The sequence below is a fragment of the Trachypithecus francoisi genome, unplaced genomic scaffold (assembly GCF_009764315.1).
Source record: "Trachypithecus francoisi isolate TF-2019V2 unplaced genomic scaffold, Tfra_2.0 Lachesis_group14, whole genome shotgun sequence".
NCBI lineage: Eukaryota > Metazoa > Chordata > Mammalia > Primates > Cercopithecidae > Trachypithecus > Trachypithecus francoisi.
The window spans coordinates 39,970,144-39,981,899 of record NW_022681459.1 but is presented as its reverse complement, the minus strand read 5'-3'; the positions used below and the strand labels follow the sequence as shown (position 1 = coordinate 39,981,899).

General features: G+C 48.7%; 1 long non-coding RNA gene across 4 annotated transcripts; it reads left to right on the top strand.

Moving 5' to 3' along the window:
- The first annotated feature begins 331 nt into the window (after positions 1-331).
- LOC117095978 lies at positions 332-11,592 on the top strand. Of its 4 annotated transcripts, none has more exons than XR_004442272.1 (4): positions 332-925; positions 1,528-1,632; positions 3,366-3,437; positions 11,357-11,394. It is a non-coding gene; the product is annotated as an uncharacterized LOC117095978 (long non-coding RNA). The 4 variants fall into 4 exon arrangements; XR_004442274.1 differs by lacking the exon at positions 11,357-11,394 and adding an exon at positions 4,047-4,121; XR_004442273.1 differs by lacking the exon at positions 11,357-11,394 and adding an exon at positions 4,004-4,058.
- Positions 11,593-11,756: the final 164 nt, after the last annotated feature.

The window sequence follows — 11,756 nt, the reverse complement described above, 5'->3', positions numbered from 1 at the left end:
CAACCAGGTGTTGTTAGTTGCCGTAGAAACCGTGGCTCGCCTCAGCTGAGGCTCCCCGCCTGAGAGGGTAAACTGCACGCGCCACGGGCCATGAACTAGCTTGGGCGCCTTGTGGGCATTTAGCCTCCCTGCCTCCCTAGGCGGTTCCAGCATCGCACCCCCTTTCATGGAATGGGAAACATGCCTGACTTCTGAGCTTGTGTTTTCTTCACTGCACTTGGGAGCAGCTTTTCAGGAGAGTCTGGGGAACCTCTCAGAGCCAGGTCACCCTCTCACTCTGTGGCTCTCAGTTCTCTTGCATGCGCTGGCCTTTGCATACGCTGTTCGTTCCCCTGGGAACCTCCATCCCCATCTTTGTCTGCTTATTCACTTCAGAATCTGCAAGGGTCGGCTCAGAAGTCACTTATTCCTGAAGCTTTACTCAGAGCCTTCCCGGGGCTCTTGCTGCCCTCAGGCCATCCTCTCACAGCACTGATAACAGCTGTCCTTCCCCATCCTCTCACCACCTCCACTCCCACCCCAGGAAGTGAGGCCAGAGGGCAGGGACAGAGCTGCTGCTGTTTTCTGTGTGCCAGGGCCCAGCAAAGGGAATGTAGGGAGGGTGGGACGTGCAGGGCAGCTGGGGTTAGGGACTGAGGGCTGGGTGTCGGAGGCTGGATCCTGCTTTAGTGGAAGTGTCCCTTTAACAGCGGCTGGCCTGGCCTGGCTCAGGCCCTGCTTTGCCTCCTGTTCAGCTGTGACTGCAGCTACCATGCTGACTCATGTGCCCGCAGCTAGCAAGAGCTGGCAGCATGGGCTCCCCAGGGGCTACGACAGGCTGGGGGCTTCTGGATTATAAGACGGAGAAGTATGTTATGACCAGGAACTGGCGGGTGGGCGCCCTGCAGAGGCTGCTGCAGCTTGGGATCGTGGTCTATGTGGTAGGGTAAGAGAGAAGAGCTTTTGGCCAGGCTGGAGGGGCAGGGGAAGAGGTGGGGGGTGGGGCTTGGTCCTGCTGGGTTGAAGTTGAGGGATGGGCTGTTTAGGGGCTGGAGGGGAAGGGGGCAGATTGGGATGGGGGCTGGGGGGAGGTAGGCGATATAAGACAGGAGAGCAAGAACAAGCTGTGTGTTTGTCCTGTGTGCCCACCTGCCTCTTTCCCAGTCCCTCCCCACAGCCCCACCCAGGGGGCACAAGACATCGTCCTTAACATCTGTGAGAGCTGGAGCAGTAGCCCCAGAGAGACCACCAGCTCTACCTCGGGTCAGGGGAGTCTAGAAGCTGGGAGCTGGGTCTAGTGAGGCTGGGGGTGGGTGCTGGCTGGGGAAGGTGATTGTCCGAGGGCACTGGCTCTCTGACGCATGGCTGGAGCTTCTGTCTCGTTCAGGGCGTCTGGAGTGGGAAGTGGGGCCAGAGAGGAGGTGGGGCCCTCGATGCTGGACTGGGAGCCTGTAGGGTGTGGGGAGAGAACTGAGCATGTAGGGCCCAGCTCTGCCCCTGTCACTACACGCTGGGGACACACCACACTGCCTAACTTCTCCTCCCCAGGTGGGCCCTCCTCGCCAAAAAAGGCTACCAGGACCGGGATCTTGACCCCCAGATTTCCATCACCAAACTCAAAGGGAAGTGGCCGACTTGGTGAAGCCGCCTCAGGTGGGGGCCCTGGTGCTGCAGACGGGGGCGTAAGTCCTTTCTCTGCTGACAGCTTGGACACCCGCCATGCAGCCAGTGTGTGCCAGAGAGAAGCATGTGATGCCAGAGGCAGCTGGGGGTTCTCAGGAAGGCCTTCACAGAGGAGTGGCGCCTGGACAGCGCTTTCAGGGATGTGTAGGAGGTTCCGGTAGAAAAAGGTACAGGTTGAGAAGCCAGGCCAGAGAAACTGCATTTCCGAAGGCTGCCAACAGAAAAGAAGGGAGTGTTTGAAACTAATGACTTGAGCTTGAGAGGGGTGAGGGGTGTGAGAGGGCTGGAACCGGAACTTCCTGTAGCCCTGCTCCCTGATGGGGGCACCTCTGTCAGGTGCTCCTCCTGCACCCTTCTCGGCTGCATTTTCCTCCTCCCTCCACCCAGCTTATCCACAGCCTTAACTTCCACCTCTGCTCTTCTGATACCCAGGGTGTATGCAGCCCCAGTGAACACCTGCCTAGAGCACAGCTGTCTTCCAGGTGCACACCCACATGTCCAAAGGTCAATTATTTCCCTCTCCTGGCATGGCCTCTGTGACATCCACTAGTTCCGAGGGCTGTGACATCCACTAGTTTAGTGCGGCAGCCAGACCCGTGACTCAGCCTCAACCCCTTCCTATCCCTTCCAACATGTTTCACTACTTGCCCATGCCACGCCTGCATGAGACTGTGAACTCCTAGAGGACCCTTAGATGCCCCTCTCACCCATTCCCTACTGCTCGGTGCACACCACTCAGTAGCCAGGCTGAACTTTCACACCAGGCATCCTCAGAGCCTGCAGCCCCTGCTTCTACTCTCAGGAGCCCCCCACCCCCCAATAATGGTGGCCACCCATCCCTCCTAATCCCAATGACTGCCTCTCTCAGCACCCTCTGCACAGCCCTCACCTTCCTTTCCTGGGCATGCATTCCCCAAATTCAGTGTTCTTGTGGGCAGCACTGGAGGGTCAGCCTCCCCTTCCAACGTCCTTAGCCACCCTTTGACCACAGGCAGAGCTTTCTGTCTTCTCACCTGTGCCCTGCCATGCCAGTGCTGCTGTGTGTGGTATGGGAGACTCACCTCCTTTCCATCCTGGGCAGGTGCCGGGCCCAACTCTCCCCTGGATCTTCAGTACTAGAAGCAGCAGGCTGTTGGAATATTCTGGTTGATGCCAGGCATGGTAGCTAGAGCCTATAATCCCAGCTACTTGGGAGGCTGAGGCAGGAAGATCTCTGGAGCCCAGGAGTTAGAGGATGCAGTAAGCGTTGATGACACCACTGCATTCCAGCCTGGATGAGTAAAGTGAAACTCTGTGCACCTGTAGTCCCAGCTACTCAGGAGGCTTAGGCAGGAGAATCCCTTGAACCCAGGAGGCAGAGGTTGCAGTGAACCGAGATCGTGCCACTGCACTCCAGCCTGTGTGACACAGTGAGACTCTGTCTCAAAAAAATAATAAATAAGAAAGAAAAGAAAAGATATTTTGGTTGAACAAATGAGAAAGAAACTTGTCTCAAGAGATGGACACAGGCACGAGGCTTCCCAGTCTCAAAAATGGCCAGAACCCTGCCAGCCTCCCATCTCTGCTTCAATCTGCCTTATGGGGGGACAGGGTTAATGACTGGACAGGGCCAACATCCCTTCCCTCATAAACCAGGCTGCCGGCTGCCGGCCTTTCTGGTCAATGCGAGCCCATCCAGGCCAACCTTAAGATTTGCCTCCTAGGGAGAAAACGTGTTCTTCTTGGTGACCAACTTCCTTATGACGCCAGCCCAAGTTCAGGGCAGATGCCCAGAGGTGAGTTTGTCCAGGATCCTCCCAGCAGGCCCCTCGTTCCTCCACCAGCCCCAGGTGGCCACCCGTGTTTCCCTTTCCCCTTCCCAGGTGGCTGAAGGCTCAGCATGTGCTTAGTGTCCCCCAGGCACTGGGCTACATCTTTGTGTGAACCATTTCATTCAGTCTTCACATATCCCCACAGGAATTCCTGTGATCCCCATTTCAGAGGCAAAGACTGAGGCTCAGTGAAGTTGAATCACTTTCTTAAGGCCTCCCAGCCTGTGGGTGACAGAAACCTGAGCTCTGGGCAGCAGCAGTTTCCATGAGGTGCCCAGGCCCTCCCATCCTGGTCCTGCCTCTGGGTACTCTCCAGGTTGTTAGTGTGACACCCAGAGCTGGGCACATGCTCAGGGAGGCTCCAATAGCAAGAATCAAGCAGTGGCATGATCATGGCTCTCTGCAGCCTCAAACTCCCAAGTGATCTTCCTACCTCACCCTCCAGAATAGCTGGGGCAACAAGCATAGGCTACCACACCCAGATAATTGTATTATTCTATGTAGTGATGGGGTCTCACTGTGTTGCCCAGGCTGCTCCCAAACTCCTGGACTCAATCAATCTTCCTCCCTCAGCCTCCCAAAGTGCTGAGATTACAGGTGTGAGCCACCAAGGCCAGCCCAGGACACTTTTCTTGAGAGACACAGGTATCTTTTGTTCCCGTGTAGTAAGAAACCAAAGTTGAATAAGCTTATACTTACGTTCAGCAATCAATGTTTCTGTATTATATCTTATTTGGAAGTGATCTAGATATTCAACAAATAACCATCTTTTAATTTAACTTAGTTTGACTTTAAGGTTTTAGATTACTGAAAAGATTTTGGATTTTGTGTGTGTGTGTGTGTGTGTGTGCTTTTGTCACCCAGGCTGGAGTGCAGTGGTGCAATCTCGGCTCACTGCAACCTCTGCCTCTTGGGTTCGAGCAATTCTCCTACCTCAGCCTCCTCAGTAACTGGGATTACAGGTGCCTGCCATCATGCCTGGCTAATTTTTGTATTTTTAGTAGAGTCGGGGTTTCGCCATGTTGGCCAGGTTGTTCTCAAACTCCTGACCTCAGGTGATCCATCCTCCTCGGCCTCCCAAAGTGTTGGGATTACAGGTATGAGCCACCTTGCCTGGCCAGAAATTATCATCATTATTATTGTCATTATTATTGAGACAAGGTCTCAATAATAGTGGGAGTTGGCTGGAGTGCAATAGCACAATCATGGCTCACTGCAGCCTTGAACTCCTGGAAATTATTTTTAAGTAGACACATTTTATAAAATGTAATCATTATTTAAATAGTATGTCTAGCAATGAGTCAGTCAAAAATAAAAATTAAAACAATAAAAAATTATTTATAGCTGGGCACAGTGGCTCCCGCCTGTAATCCCAGCACTCTGGGAGGCCAGGACAGGAGGACTGCTTGAGGCCCAGAATTTGGGACCAGCCTGGGCAACATAGCAAGACTCCACTCAACAAGAAAATTTTTCTAAAAATTAGCCAGGCATCGTGGTACACACCTATAATCCCAGCTACTCAGGATACTGAGGCAAGAGAAGTTCAGGGCTGCAGTTAGCTACGGTCCCACTACTATAGTTTAGCCTGGGCAACGAAGCAACACCCAGTCTCAAAAAATAATAATTATAACTTATTTACAAATTTTTTCCCACTTGCATTTATATAAGTTTAGTTTGTTTAACAATTAGATTTGAATTGTGAAAACTTCATGAAACATTAGACAAAGTTAGTTATTAAGTTTTATTTTGCTGGCAATTTTTTTGACATATATATATTAGGCAAATATCAAACATTATTGAAGTAAAGTATCTAAAATGTTAAACATTCAACACTTTTTTAAAATCTCATATGAGCATACTAGGGGTTGTTCTAGTTAATTCGTCAGACACTTTTTTTGTTTGTTTGTTTGCTTTTTTGAGACGGAGTCTGGCTCTGTCGCACAGGCCGGAATGCAATGGCATGATCTCGGCTCACTGCAACCTCCGCCTCCCAAGTGGTTCCAGTAATTCTCCAGCCTCAGCCCCCCAAGTAGCTGAAATTACAGGCGCATGCCACACCCAGCTAATTTTTTTTATATATGTATTTTTAGTAGAGACAGGGTTTCACCATGTTGGCCAGGCTGGTTTCGAACTCCTGATCTCAAGCAGTCCGCCCACCTTGACCTCCCAAAGTGCTAGGATTACAGGCTGAGCCACTGCGCCCAGCCCAATGCCTCAGATACTTAAGTTTTAAAGATATGATAAGATTTACACTTTCAAGGAACTAAGAAAGAATGTAGATTTTCTTCAAGAAGGAGTTTCAGAGCATATTTTTTGTTATCAGAGATCTAGGGTGATGTTTATGGTTTCTTTTTCCTAAGAGCACGATAGTTCAGCAGATTTTTTTGTGGTTTCGGCCTAAACATGGGAATGCCTGGAGCTGATGAGGTTTGATGACAGAGCCCCAGGAAGTAGGAGGAATTGTAAGGTACAGTGAAGCAAGCCTGGCTGCTCGTTCCCAGAACCTGTGTTAGGTCTATTTTCTGGCTATCAGTATTTACATGTCACCTGTATATCTTGGGCCTGGAAAACAGGCTAGGGTGCTTTCTGTGAATTTTACAGGAAAAGGGAAGATAAGTAGGCAGCTGGGCATTGAAAGGATATTTGGAGAAGTTTTAGGTCTAAAAGAAATTTGCTGAGGAGATAGGGCCAAGTTTTGAGGAGGGTAGGTTTAAGTCAGGGGCCCAGATATCTGAAAGATCTTCTGGGGGATCAGGGACAGGGACTTGGGGGTTGAGCAGAGCACAGGTGGATGGAGGAGGAGAATTTACAGAGGGTGCAGATTTTAACTTTTATTTTACATCTGATTTCTGTTCTTTAATGTGGAGGAAGATTAAAGGAAGTCTCTAAAGCTAACCATTATATTTCTTTTTTTTTTTTTTTTTTTGAGACGAAGTCTGGCTCTGTCACCCAGGCTGGAGTGCAATGGCGCCATCTTGGCTCACTGCAACCTCAGCCTCCCGGGTTCAAGCGATTCTTCTGCCTCAGCCTCCTGAGTAGCTGGGGCTACAAGCACCTGCCACCACGCCTGGCTAATTTTTGTATGTTTGGTAGAGATGGAGTTTCAACATTTTGGCCAGGATGGTTTCAATCTCTTGATCTCGTAATCCACCTGCCTTGGCCTCCCAAAGTGCTGGGATTACAGGCATGAGCCACCATGCCTGGCCTATATTTCTTTGTGTCTTCTTTTTAATTTGATCTTTCTCTAGTTACCAATAGGACCGTTGTTTAGGATGAAAGCACTCTTTTGTGTGTGTCGGGCGGGGGGCAGTTTAGAGATGGGGTCTCACTGTGTTGGCAACATCATAGTTCACTGCAGCCTCAACCTCCTGGGCTCAAGCGATCCTCCCACCTCAGTCTCCCACAATGTTGAGATTACAACACCCGGCTAGTAGCACTCTTTAAAATACTTTTAGACTGGGCACAGTGGCTCATGCCTGTAATCCCAGCACTTTGGGAGGCCGAGTCAGCAGTTCATGAGGTCAGGAGTTCAATACCAGCCTGGCCAACATGGTGAAACCCCATCTCTACTGCAAATACAAAAACTTAGCCAGGCATGTTGGCAGGCACCTGTAATCCCAGTCACTTGGGAGGCTGAGGCAGGAGAATCACTTGAATCCGGGAAAGAGAGGTTGCAGTGAGCCGAGACTATGCCACTGTACTCTAGCCTGGGCAACAGAGCAAGACTCTATCTCAAAAAAAAAAAAAAAAAAAAGCTTTTAGATTCAAAAGTCCAAATCTTCAATGTTATACCTACTTTAATTGTGACTCAAAACCAATAAGCCTTTTTATGGCTTAAAATCAGTATGCCTTTTCTGGCTCAACCGGAGACAGAGAAGAGCATCCCAAACAGGCTGGAAAAGATGCAATCCCCCCAAGATCCAAAGTATTTCTCAAGATAACCTAAGCAAGCAAATATCCTAATTGTTATCAAGGCAATGAGAGCTGAGACAAGTAGGACAAACTCCTCTGAGAGCTGAAACCGTTGGACAGAGACACTGTGTTTCTGATTCCTGGGCAGCTGGCTAGCAGCTTAACAACGACCTGTCCCCCCAACCCCCCCAGCTGGCAGAAACCAAAGAGAATATTTTCATTGGTCACAGAGCCATGTTCCCAAGACATAAAACAAGATATAATAAATCACACAAAAGACAGAGACATAGAAAACAAGCCTTATTTCTGGGAGGCTGTGAGTCAATAGCCACTATGTATGCAGAGCCAAATACCAAATTCAGAAGTGTGAAATCAAATAATTCTTTTTTTTTTTTTTTTTTTTTTGAGACAAGGTCTCCCTCTGTCACCCAGGCTGGAGTGCAGTGCTGCAATCGTGGCTCACTACAGCCTCAAACTCCCAGGATCAAGCAATCCTCCCGCCTCAGCCTCCTGAGTAGCTGGGACTACAGGCGCCTGCCACCATGCCAGGCTAATTTTTGTATATTTAGTAGAGACGGGGTTTCGCTGTGTTGGCCAGGCTGGTCTCAAACTCCTTTCTCAAGTTATCCAGCCACCTCGGCCTCCCAAAATGCTGGGATTACAGGAGTGAGCCACCGCCAAGCTGTTGGAACTTTACATTACTATGAGCCTCGGGAGGAATGTGGCCATGTGGCCTGAGGCATAGAGTGTGCAATTGCAACTTCTGCTTTTTCCTGTAAATGGTTGGAAATGACTGAGCAGCATCAGAGATAAGATGCCCTCAGACTTTGACTTCTTCTCACGGAATGTTGAAACAATTTTCCTTGGAATGTAGCAAGCTGTACTAATCGAATCTAACATACTGGATTTGTACACAAGATGTTGCAATCCTGCTGGCACTGTTTCTGTTTCTACCTTAGCTTCCCCACTTTGGAGCAATGACCCCAACCCTTTGGAAGCTGTTTCCTGGGTGTCCATGTCAAGCTTTGAACTAGAATAAAGATCATATTTCCTTTCTTTTTTCTTTTTCTTTCTTTCTTTTTTTTTTTTTTGAGACTAGGTCTCTGTCACCCAGACTGGAATGCAGTGATGCAATTATAGCTCACTGCAGCCTCAAAGTCCTGGGCTCAAGTGATCCTTTCACCTTGGCCTCCCAAAGTGCTAGGATTACAAGCATAAGCCAACGTGCCTAGCTGGTATTTTCTGAATCTCATTATTTCAGGTTGACACAAGAGTCATAACTCCAAGAATCAATTCTTATCAATGCTTTTCTCCTGCCAGTTTGAATTTGGAAAGGGACAAGGAAAAATTTTACTCTCCTCTTTCAACCAGGCAGTACAGACAGAGATCCAGAAGAGTTCACTTTGGTAAGAATTCCTACCTGTGCCTGCTTTTATTTGTTCTCCCAGGATCCCATCTTTAGGCTTGAGAGGATCTCATCCTTATCACCAGAAACTGTAGGGGTGGCAAAACTCCACTTCCATCCCTAGTCTCAGCTGGGTCCAAGAATTAAATTGACATACGACAGGTTAACAGGAGAAAAGCACACAAATTTATTTATATGCTATTCTACATCTGATTTCTGTTCTCTAATCTTGCTAACAGAGTCCCTAAGGCTAGCCATTACATTTATTTATAAATAAGGGACGCTGGAGTGCAGTGGCAAAATCATAATTCACTGCAGCCTCAAACTCCTGGGCTCAAACTATCCTCCCACCTCAGCCTCCCGAGTAGCTGGGACTACAGGCACATGCCACCCACCACACCAGTCTAATTAAAAAAAAAAATTGTTGAATCGGGGTCTCACTATATTGTCCAGACTGGTCTTGAACTCCCGGACTCAAGCAAGCCCCCCTTGGCCTCCCAAAGCACAGAAGTGAGCCACCACACTCAGTCCCACAAATGTATTGGGTACAAGTTTTACATGGGTTGGGAACCCTCATAAGGACATATGAAGACCCAAAGAAGAAGTTAGAGTCTGTTACTTATACACTGAATTGGACAAAGAATAATAAGTTATGAAGAAGCAACTAAATTATGTGGGGAGGCTTAAAAGATAAGAGTGTTTTAACAAGGTTTGTACAGAATTCTCTCATTTCAGTTTCTCATCCTTGAAGATAAGAATGTTGCATCTTTCACATGGCAACTTCATCTCTGCATTTAAGAAATAGCACAGGCGGCCGGGCGCGGTGGCTCAAGCCTGTAATCCCAGCACTTTGGGAGGCCGAGACGGGCGGATCACGAGGTCAGGAGATTGAGACCCTCTTGGCTAACACGGTGAAACCCCGTCTCTACTAAAAATACAAAAAAAAAAACTAGCCGGGCGCGGTGGCGGGCGCCTGTAGTCCCAGCTACTCGGAGGCTGAGGCGGGAGAATGGCGGGAACCCGGGAGGCGGAGCTTGCAGTGAGCTGAGATCCGGCCACTGCACTCCAGCCTGGGGGACACAGCGAGACACCGTCTCAAAAAAAAAAAAAATAGCACAGGCTGGCCGGGCGTGGTGGCTCACGCCTGTAATCCCAGCACTTTGGGAGGCCAAGGCGGGTGGATCACGAGGTCAGGAGATCAAGACCATCCTGGCTAACACAGTGAAACCCCATCTGTATTAAAAAATACAAAAAAATTAGCCGGGCATGGTGGCGGGCGTCTGTAGTCCCAGCTACTGGGGAGGCTGAGGCAGGAGAACAGTGTGAACCCAGGAGGTGGAGCTTGCAGTGAGCCGAGATCGCGCCACTGCACTCCAGCCTGGGCGACGGAGCGAGACTCCATCTCAAAAAAAAAAAAAAAAAAAAGCACAGCCCAGGTGGGGTGGCTCACGCTTGTAATCCCAGCACATTGGAGAGGTTGAAGCAGGTGGATCACTTGAGGAAATGAGTTTGAGACCAGCCTGCCCAACATGGGAAAACCCCCTCTCTACTAAAAATACAAAAATTAGCCTGGTGTGATGGCGCACGCCTGTAGTCCCAGTCATTCGGGAGGCTGAGGCAGGAGAATCACTTGAACCCAGGAGGCAGAGGCTGCAGTGAGCCAAGATCAGGCCACTTCACACCAGCCTGGGTGACAGAGCGAGACTCTGTCTCAAAAATAAAAATAAAAAATAAAATTAAAATGAGCTATTCAGCCATGAAAAGTCATCGAGGAATCTCAAATGCGTATTATTAAGGGGAAGAAGCCAGCCTGAAAAGGCTACATACTCTAGAATCCCAACTACATAAGATTCTGCAGGCCAGGCGCGGCGGCTCACGCCTGTAATCCCAGCACTTTTGGAGGCCGAGGCGGGCAGATCATGAGGTCAGGAGATCGAGACCATCCCGGCTAACACAGTGAAACCCCGTCTCTACTAAAAATACAAAAGAAAAAAAAAAAAATTAGCCAGGTATGGTGGTGGGCACCTGTAGTCCCAGCTACTCAGGAGGCTGAGGCAGGAGAATGGTGTGAACCCGGGAGGCGGAGCTTGCAATGAGCCGAGATCGCACCACTGCACTCCAGCCTGGGTGACAGAGCGAGATTCCATCTCAAAACCAAAAAAGATTCTGCAAAAATAAGACTAGACTATGGAGACAGGAAAAAGATCGGTGGTTGCCAGGTGTTAACAGGGAGGGATAGGCAGGGCATAGAGGGTTTTTAAGGCAATGAAACTACTCTGTATGATACAATAATGGTGTGCATATGTGTCATTACACATTTGTCCAAACCCACAGAATGTACAACCGGAAGAGTGAACCCTAATGTAAACTATGAACTTTGGGTGATAATGATGTGTCAATGTAGGTTAATCGATTGTAACAAACATGCCCCTCTGGTGCTGGATGTCAGTAGTGGGAGAGGGGGCTACACGTGTGTGGAAGGAAGAAGTATATGGGAATTCTCTGTACTTTCTGCTTAATATTGCTGTGAACCTAGAACTGCTCTGAAAACTCATCTTTTTTTTAGATACAGGGTCTTGCTATGTTGCCTCCTAGGTTCAAGCCATCCTCACAACTCAGCTTCCTGAGTAACTGGGACTACAGGCATGTACCACCATTCCCAGCTAATAAAGTCTACTTTTAAAAATCACTTTTCCATAAACATAAGTGTTTATTTGTGGACTGTCAATTCTATTCCATTCATGCATGTACTCTTATGTCACCACCACGATCTTGATTACAGTCATTTCATAGTTTAGAAATCAGGAATTGTAAGTCCTCCAAATCTTTTTCAAAAGTATTTTGGCTATTCTGGATCCTTTGCATTTCCACATTAATTTTGATGATTTCTGCAAAATAGGCAGTTGGGATTTCAATAGGAATTGCACTGAATCTATGCAACTCCTGAATCTGTAGACCAGTCTGGG